At 49.8% G+C, this 9,651-nt stretch overlaps 1 protein-coding gene across 5 annotated transcripts in view; it reads left to right on the top strand.

The window, feature by feature from the left end:
- Positions 1–9,651, top strand: part of Kiaa1671 (KIAA1671 ortholog) — a 114,454-nt gene that overhangs the window by 73,423 nt on the left and 31,380 nt on the right. The window lies entirely within an intron of this gene.

Raw genomic sequence — 9,651 nt, 5'->3', positions numbered from 1 at the left:
TAGTGTGTGTGTGTGCATATATGTGTGATAGAGAAGAGAGAGAGAGAGAGAGAGAGAGAGAGAGAGAGAGACATTATCTGAAATCTGCTCTCCCTACCCCTTTTGCAGCCATGTGACTCCATAAGGTTTTCCCCTTTATTGTCTTTAGAAGTGCTGTGTGCTTTTGTTTTGTTTTTAGCCTCTTTGTAAATTGGTTGAAACAAAATCATCCCCTAGAGACCCTGGGAATAGCAGCTACGTGTCTCTGCCATGGGCAGACCCAGCAGAAGCTTGTGTCTGTTCTGTCCCTGGCCCTGGCAGCCAGGCAAGCAGGAGTGAGGCTGAGAGGATCCTGGGAGTGCATGGTGCTCAGGGAGGGGACAGGGCCAGGAGAGCAGCTCACCCCATGGGCCACAGAGCCAGGCAGTGTGGCCGTTATAGCCTTGAGGTAGGATGGACCTGAACTTATATCCCAGACCTGACCCTGGCTACCTCGGTAACCTGGGGAAGATTCTTTGCAGTCTCTACGTCTCACTTTTCTAGAAAAGATAGGAATAGTAACATGTGAGGTGCAGTAAAAAACTACAGTAAATATTAAATTTAAAAAAGTAATTTATTACAGGACAAGACACATTGCTGTTAGTCTCTCACAAAATACCCACCCTCACTTCAAAGATGCTTTTCATTCTTTCCTGGCTCGTTTTGAAGCAGTCCTGGAAGCCCTCTTTTGTGAGTGTCTCTTTTTTTTTTTTTTTTTTTTTTTTTTTTTTTTTTTTTTTTTTTTTTTTTTTTTTTTTTTTGATACAGGGTCCATCTGCGTAGATCAGGCTGGCCTTGAACTCACTTATGTAGCACAAGCTGGCCTTGAACTTTCAGTAATCCTCCTGCCTCAGCCTCCTGAGTGCTGGGATGACAGGTGTATGCTGTTATGCCCAGCCCTTATGAATATCTTTAGTTGTGCTGTTGAGGTTGTCTTGATGTCTTGAATCAATCCGAAATGTTTACCTTTCGTGGTCATTTCTGACTTTGGGGAAAAGCCAGAAAGTCACATGTGTCTGATACGGTGAATAAGGTGGGTGAGGACACACTGTAATGTTCTTAGGACCCTGACTTTTAGTTGGATGGCATCTGGCAGCAGCATTCACCACATTTTTGTTTTTTAAAATCATTCTACCTAAAGATGCTCCTGAAAGAGAATTTCCAGAACTGCATCAGAGCTTGGCAGGAAAGACGAGGTAAGTGTGTTCAAAGCATGGGAGACCGTTTTGAGGATGAGCGTTTTGGGATGAATGGCAGTATGTCTTTTACTGTAATAATTTGTTTTTAAACATTCACCGTTCATTTTGACCACACCTCCTATGTAGGGACATAGCATAGAGACCTGGTGGCGAGATGGAAGGAGCCAGTGAGGGCAAAGCACTCCACTCGAAGGAATGTGTCCCAGCAAAGACTGTAAATGTTAGCAATTATCCTAATCATCGTTCTGTGCATTCCACTTTGTAGGTGTGACAGCTTAGTCTTGGGGAAATTCACGGACTCGCCAAAGGGTTTGTGAGGCCTCCCCATTAGACATCTGTCACTGACGATCCCGTTCCTGTCCTTTACACAGTCATCTATCAGTGAATAGCAGGCCCACATTCTGAGAAACACTTTGTTGGGCAATTTTGTCATCGTGGGAATGGCAGAGCGCACTTGACATAAACTAGGCAGCCTGTGACCTCGCAGGTAGTCAGATCTTACAGGACCCCTGACACACATGTGGTCCTCCTGGGCTAAAAAGTGTAGTCACGTGGCGCGTAGCTGCACTCAGGAAGCTCGGGCACGTCGGGCTGTCTGTCTCTGCAGATGCCCTCGTCTCATGGGTCTTCGTGTGCTTCTAGTCACAGTGTCTGCCTGTTCTTGCCTCTGCATTCATACTTCAGAGGTTTCCTTCCCACTCTCCAGTCCAAAGAATCGAAGCCAGATGTGTGTGTGACTAATTAACGCCTCTCAATTGGGGAAATATGACCTTTTAGATGTCATTAAAATAGCAGCCACGGGAAGGAGGCGATTCTGCCCCTGAAGAGTGTCTGGTAGGTGCCGCCTCAGAGAGGAAAGTGCTTCTTTCTGGCGGAGAGAACAGGACCACAGGCGGTGGCATCCACTGAGTGCTGCTGTGTGCAGGCACCGTGCTCAGTGCCAGCCCTCGAGTCTTCCCTTCACCTGTTGGTCTTACATCCCATGTGGGAGCGGGGCAGCCCAGACCCGGGGATGTGAAGTTAGCTAAAGTTGCACAGCAGGAGGCTGCAGAGACAGCACTGTCTTGAGCCTGTGAGCTCACCCACAGAGCTAACCCAGGCCCTGGACCCTGAGCAGGACCCTGCCCTGGCTGGATTTAGAGGCGGCAGATGGGGAGGGAGCATGTGCTCCTTACAGCTCTGCGCTGTGTTTTATGTGCCAGATGTATGAGCCCCTTTTCAGCTGTCACTTCATTCTCTCGTTCTCCACCTTTCTTTATCGGTGAAGAAATTGAGGCCCAGAGGCATCAAGCATTTGCCTAGATCTCACAGCCAGTAAGCATCAGCATTTGAACTCAGGCCCAGCTGATGCTGAGTGCCAACTTTTTTCCATATTGAGTTGGACTTGGTGTTTCTAGAGAAGAGATAAAGTGAAACCTTAAGCTCAGTGTCACAGAAACAGCCCCCGCATAAGGCAGCTGGGCATTCCTTCCTGGTTCTGCAGGATCCACAGTGGCCCAGAAAAAGCTATGCCTCCGAAGTTTTTGCCTCCATTGTCTCATTTGGTACCGTGAGGCCCTGAGGTCACTGGTTTTGGAGCCACCTTTGCAGGCCAGCGTTCCATGTGCATTCTGATTATAGCAAGAGATGCCCATCTGCATCCTGGAGAACCTGAGGCCCACAGCAGCCCTGCAGCCTCCGAGTACATCCTGTGGTGGGCAAATAAAGTGTAGCTGTGTGTCTTAGAGCAAACTTCGGCCGTTGGTGGTTTTTATTTATCAGCCAAGGAGAAAGAACTCCTTCCCTCGCTAGCCTTCAGGGTTCTAAGGCCACTGCAGACAAGAGGGAATGTGAAATGGGGAGCTTCCTGTCTCTGGAGATAAACAAGCCGAGAGGCGGGGATTCAGAGAGATGTAAATACCTCTCTGCTCCATAATCCCTTGATTGTGCTCAGAGATAACTAGCTGGTGAGTCTCCAGCAGGATACCAAGGCGGTTTCCACCCACCACCAACTTGAAGTGACTGGGCGTGGCTGCCTGGGGTGCTAGGCTACAGGTTCTCAGAGCTTGCCTAGGCCCTGTTCTATAGTTGGTTACTGATGCCTACCACCAGCAAAAGGGGCACAGGTGTTGCTTTTCTGCTTTTAGCTCTGTTCTTTGCAAAAGAATAATTCTTTGTGTTTGCAATCTGAAGTTATTCCCATATTTTAAAGAAGTCAGGATGGGAGGGCACACGTATCAGCAGTCTTAGCCACCACCAGCTCTCATACCCAGAATTCTCTGCCCTACGTTCCCAGGCCTCTGGGAACTCGTGGTGAAGGCCAGGGCCTCTAACAAAGTATCGCATGGTCATGGAGGGATCCTTTCTCATGGTGCCTTGCCTTCGTGTGCCTTGGTTTATGAGCATTTGAAAGTAGCTAATAACTGATACTAAGAGAAGCAGGCAATAAAAGGAGAACCTTTGAAACAGATCTCTTGTTCTTTAAAGGGGGCGCTTTGCACACCTGCCTGACTTTCGGAGCTCATCACCGATTCGCAGGCAAACTGGTGACATGTGTGCTCTGGAATCAGGTTGGGTATTTTCTCTTTCTGCTCAATTACTGTTGTCAAGTTTCTTGTCTTGTCATAGCAGAATGCCAGTTGCTCAACACTTCCTGGGAGAGTCTGCCCTCCTGCCTGGATCTGCCTGTAGCTGGGAAAGTTTCCAGTCAGCCACAGTTTTCAGTGGGGGAGACTGAGGCTCAGAAAGGCGAAGTGATATGCCTGAGGCCAGATGGGCAGAGAGCCAATGCTGGGACTGGAACCGAGGCCCTTTTGCCTCAGAATCTCCTGCTCTGAAATATGCTGCTGAGTGGCTCTTTGCCTCCATCTCTGTTAGGATAGGCAAGGCTGTGCCATAGTAACGCCAAAACCGCAGTGGCTCAGACAGAAACGTAGGTCTCTTCCTGAGTACTCTGCATGTCCACTGACACTGGCTATGGTTTTTGTCTCTTTCCATCTTCATTCCAGGACCCAGGTTGATGGAGCAGTTTGCCTGGGGAAGTGAAACACAAGGCTGACCAAAATATAAGGCCAGCCAGGGATTGCCTCTTGGTTTTTTTGAGACAAGGGTTTCTCTGTGTAGCTCAGGCTGGGCTCATACCTGCTATCCTCCTGCCTCTGCCTCTCTGAGTGCTGGGACCACGCCTGACTGCACTGGGGGGGGGGCTTAAAGTTTCTGCCTGGAAACAAGTGATGTCACTTCTGCTCACATTTCATTGGTTACGTCAAATCACAGGCCCATGGACCTGACTGGACGTATGATCCTTCCGCAGGGAGTGGCCCTAAATGTGTGTACTAAAGATCCGTGTTATGGACTAATTTGTAGTTAATGTCCGAACAGCTCCTTTTTTCCTCCCTATAGAATGAGCTACCCTTTTGGATAAAAGGTCTTGGAGCTGTGCGGTCTTTGGCGGCTCAGGAATCCCACCCTTCCTGGCCTCCCTGGAGGGAAAGACAGCTTGTGACCTCAGTGGAGGGAAGCTCAGGCGGCTGCACCCCCATCCTCAGCTGAGCAGGGGTCCCCTGGGCACCTGCAGGAGTTGATGACATTTCTCAGTGGGAATGCTGCGGAAGTTGGCTGGAAGATATTTATAAAAGGAGCACTGGCTGCCTGGGGTTCTCAGAGGCTCACATAGTGCAGGGACGGACGCAGGCTGCTTGCTCCTCGGATGAGAAGCGGACCTCCATTAATCCTGATTCTGCAACCCACTTGCTGTGTGGCCTTGAATAAATCATGCTGTCTGTCTGAGTCTCAGCTCCCTGTCTTTGAAAGAATACCAGTGGTATCTACTTGTCCGAGACGCGGAGAGGGCTTAATAAGCCATCTATGAATTTAGCAAATGCTTGGGGGAGGAGGCCATGTGCTGGGGAGACGGTAGAGAACACGAGTTTACTTTCTGGTGGGCCTGGGGAGAGACAGTAAACCACAAGTTGCTCTCTGTCAGCTGGTAGTAAATACTGTGAAGACAAATGAAGCAAGGTTGGGGGATGGAGAGGCCCAGGCTGAGTAGCACGGTACACTTCCCTCGAGGTCAGGAGGGCCTCCTGTAGAGGGAACACGGCAGCGGAGAATTAGAGAAGGATGCAGATGGGGGAGGTATCTGGAGGTGGGGAGCACTCCGGAACTGGGGCCAGCAAGAGAGAAGACCCTGTGTAGATGTGCGCTGGGACCAGCTTGCTTCAGAAGCCATGGCGAGGACCCTCAGGGCTGGGGCAGGGCCAGGGGAAGAGGCGGGGCAGGTTGGCGGAGCGGTCCTGTGATAGTTACCCCTACTGCGTGACAGTTTATCACACCCAGTGGCCCAAAGCATGTGTGTGCTCTCTCAGGGTCTCTGTGGATCAGGGATCCAGGCGCAGCCTAGCCAAGTCCTCTGCTTGGGCTGTTGCCGGGTGGCAGTGTGTGTTGCTGGCTGTGCTTTCATCTGGGCACAGTCGGGAGAGAATCCACTTCTGAGCTCACCCAGGTGCTGGCTCAGAGGATGAGGGACCCGGGCCTCAGCCTGGAGGCTGTCCAGCATTCCTGGCTCTGTGAGCTTCTTAACACGAACATTACTTTGTTAAGCTGCGAAGACAATCTCTAGAAGGAGAGATTTTTATTTTTTCTGTGCTAGCAAGGCAGAGACTTCTATAGTGTGGCAAATCTTGGAATGCCATCCCGTTCCCCTCCCTGGTCATGTTCTGTGGGAGAAGCAAGTCAGCTCCCCCAAGAGAAGGGTCACACAGGTTGTGGACACCAGGAGGGGGAGATTATGGATGGGGACCTCAGGACCAGTGTGACACTCGCAGAGAGGGCGAGACTTGTTGGGCTGCTGTGAGGGCTTGGGCTGTGTTTTCTGTGTAATGGGAAACCATGGAAGGCTCGTGAGCAGAGGAGTGCCATGAGAAATTGTGCCTGCAACCAAGTATGTGCACTGCAAATGGGTATGAACGGCCCTTTCAGCCCCTGGTCAAGACGCTGGTCAAGAAAAAGCTGGGAAGAAGTGAGGAGGAGTTAGAAAATTGAAATTCTCTTCCAGGCTTTTGCTGGTATTTGCTGAGAGGATTTCTCCAATGTCCTCATGACCCTGAGCCTCTGCGCCCTGGGCTGTGGAGTGAATAGGACACAGGACTCAGTGCATAGTAGCTCCCAGCTGATGGGGAATCGGATATTAAACAAATAATGAAACTGATAAATTGTTCCTGCATTTTGCTACTAACTTTATAAGATAATAATCAGAAAACTTGACAGGGAGCCAGTTTGCCCACATTTTAACCTCAGTCCTGTGTAGGGATGGAATTGCACACAATCTGTATTTTCTTTGTAACTTTCTATTTGAATGTATCTTTATATCTAGATCTATTTTTCTTTTATAGCGAAATGTGTATCTTCTGTAATAAGAAAGAAAAAAAAAATACTGGGCTGGAGGTGTGGCCCAGTGACAGGGCACTTGCCTAGCATGCGTGAGGCCCTGGGTTCCAGCCCTAGTACTAGAAACAAACAATTTAATGAAAAACCTGACCCCCAGAGCTGATACATCCCTTTTTTAAGGACCCTCTGCCAGCCCTCTGGGGACAATCAGAGGCTGTACCTCTCCCCATATTTTATTGAAAGAGGTGTTCATCAAACCAGATTTTCATTTTTCAGTCTCTTAGGAGGCCCAGGGTTCTGACTTAGACTTGCACTTATGGTTTTGACCACCATCTTCCACAATTTGGGGTTTCATAGACATGAACGGGAGCCCTAACTCCACTCTGCCTTAGCTGTGTGACATTGGCGGACCTCATTTCTCTCTTATAGCCTTATGCTCCCCGGCTTTAAGGGCAACAGTACAGTCCCTGGAGTGAGGGGAAATGGGGTGGGTGCATGGCTTGCAATCTGAGCCTCACAAAAATGGTCATTTGTTCAAGTTCGAGAATTAATGAGTTGCTGATTTCCCCCTCAGGCATCCCCGCAGGCTGACCTCTCACAACTGCAGCCCCCTGTTACAACACACCAGATCTTCCGGGTGGGGCGTGTGTATTTCCGAAGCCTCTGGTTGCCTAGCAACAGGAAATCCACAGTGGGTAGATATTCCAATTTGTCGGAATGTTTTACCCGCTGGGAACGTGTGGACGGCTATTCAGTTACCCCAGAAGGGGGAAGTCAGCAGTGTGCACAAAGCTGTCCACAGTTGCAGAATCCTATTCCTTCTCAGAGTCTTGTAGGCCATCAATATGATTTTGGAGTCCCCATAGAGTCACCAACTTGGTTCTGTCCCAGCAGGGAGCAGCATATAGTTACAGGAATTTTTAGCAGCACTGCCTCTCTGCACCGGAACCAGCTGCCCCGTTGGTCTTTAGGCCTAGATTTGAAATGTTTTTTAGGGCCCGTGGGGGCCAGGGCGAATGGGATTTCCTACTCTGAGTACATCTTTAGACCAGGTAGATGGAACCCAAGATGCTTACCTGAAACCAGAGAGGGACCAGCCCCTCTTCCTTGGAGGAAGAACCCAGACACAGCCTCACCCCCAAACTTGGAATCTTCCCCTTGGATGCTAGGTCTCTGGGAAAATGGTTTCCAGACACAGGCTGAGGTCTGTCCCTGCTTTTCCCTGGCCTCCTCCCACATCTGTTTACTCTTAACAGGTACAGTACTCACTGAGGCTTTTGTTTTGTTTGCAAAACTGGGTACTAAACCCAGAGCCTTACACTGAGCTACACACCCAGCCCTTTATAAGTTTCATTTTTTAAATTTCAGACGGGGTCTCAGTCTCTAAGTTGTCCAGCTGGAGCTGGAGCTTAGGATCCTCCTGCCTCATCCTTCCAGAGTACTGGGAGTACAAGCTTGTGCCACCATGCCTGGCTATACCCTCAATTTATGATGGGATTTCATCTTCATGAATCTACTGTCTATTGAAAATATAGGAAATTGAAGATGTGTTTAATACACTTAACCCAGTGAACATGGTATATTAGCCTAGCCTCCCTCTAACGTGCTCAGAATACTTACATTAGCCTAGAGTTAGGCAAATTAACACGAAACCTGTTTTATAGTAGAGTGTTGAATACTTCATTTACTGAACACTGCACTGAAAGTAAAAGACTTAGTAGGCAAAGCAGCCAATGCAGGTGACAGTGTCTGTGGCGGCTGTGTCCTCAGGGGTCCTGGAAGCTGCTTTCTGCCACCTGCCCTTGGGGACACAAAGGCTGGGGTGGTGAAGATGGACCTTTCTCCATCCCAAGACTCCCTCCTGTGGCCTTGGGGTGCAGCAATCAGACAGGGGATGTCCCCCGAGAGTCACCTCACTGCACTTTTGGGGTTTCCCACACACTGGTGCTATGTTCTGAAGGGCTTTTAACCATGGGGAAGGAGGCTGTGGTATCTTTCAGTTCTTTCCTCAGCTCTCTATTTATAGAGTGCTGACAGACTAGGGATGGTTTCCAATAATAATAATAATTAATAATAATAATTAAGGAATCCAAACTGGGCCCCGGCCTTGGGCTGGCCCTCTGGCTGAGATCCACTGTCCCCAAAGGGGAGTGGCCTTTAGTCACACCTGGACCTAGATGTGCATTGCGCAGGGGGATTTAAAGCAGGTTAGTCAAGAACTGTAATAGCAAAAGGCACCCATACCCAACCCCAAAAGTGGAGGTCACCGAGGGTCAGGGAGAGGTGGCCTTTGTCCTTTCTTCTTTGGAGCAGCAGATGCCATCAGATCATATCCAGGACCCAGCACGCCTGGGCTTCGCGAGGGACTGAGGAAATTTCAAGCTTTCCCAGGTGCCAGGGAGACAGGACAAGTGACACGAGCCCCCCATCTTTGGGGCTTCTCATTGGTCAGGGGGAAACAGGGGAAGTCCCACAGACACACCTACCTGAGGCCTGCACCCAGTCTGGGTTCCTTAGTCATGGACAGCACCATGACTCTCCCAGGCTCCTGCAAACTTCGCACGGGCACAAGTGTTGCAAGGGCAGCCCGAGACTGGCCTGAGGGGCGTCCTGGAGTGGCGAGTGTCATGCAGGCCGAGGACCTTGGACTTGATGCGGCCTCCTACAACTGGGGTCCACAGTGCCTTGTGCAAGGGTGAGCTGGGGGAAGGGCTCAGGAGGTTTGTGCCCTCCCAGGACCTCCGTCCTACGCTGGGTCTCACCTGTATCCTGCTAGTTCCGTCATGTTCTGGCTTGGTATTTACTACGGTGGGTTTATTTTCTGGAAGCCAGGGGTGGTTATCACTGCCCTGATTCTCACAGTTCCTATAAATCCAGCCAGTTCCTCTAAGGCAGTGCCTGCCACTGCCTCAGTGATTTGTACCAAGAGTTTCAAAATGCCCCTTCTGTCAGTCTTCCTGGATCTTTAGCTCAGTGGCTTCTGCTGGCTTCAAAGCTGGGGAGAGATTATTTTAACTTAGCAGCATGGTAAAGATCACAGGCATTCCCAGTACTTTCTGGTAGGTCC

The sequence above is a fragment of the Fukomys damarensis genome, unplaced genomic scaffold (assembly GCF_012274545.1).
Source record: "Fukomys damarensis isolate Sample0158 unplaced genomic scaffold, DMR_v1.0_HiC HiC_scaffold_12, whole genome shotgun sequence".
NCBI lineage: Eukaryota > Metazoa > Chordata > Mammalia > Rodentia > Bathyergidae > Fukomys > Fukomys damarensis.
The sequence above is the reverse complement of the archived record's forward strand: the minus strand, read 5'-3'. Positions and strand labels throughout refer to the sequence as shown.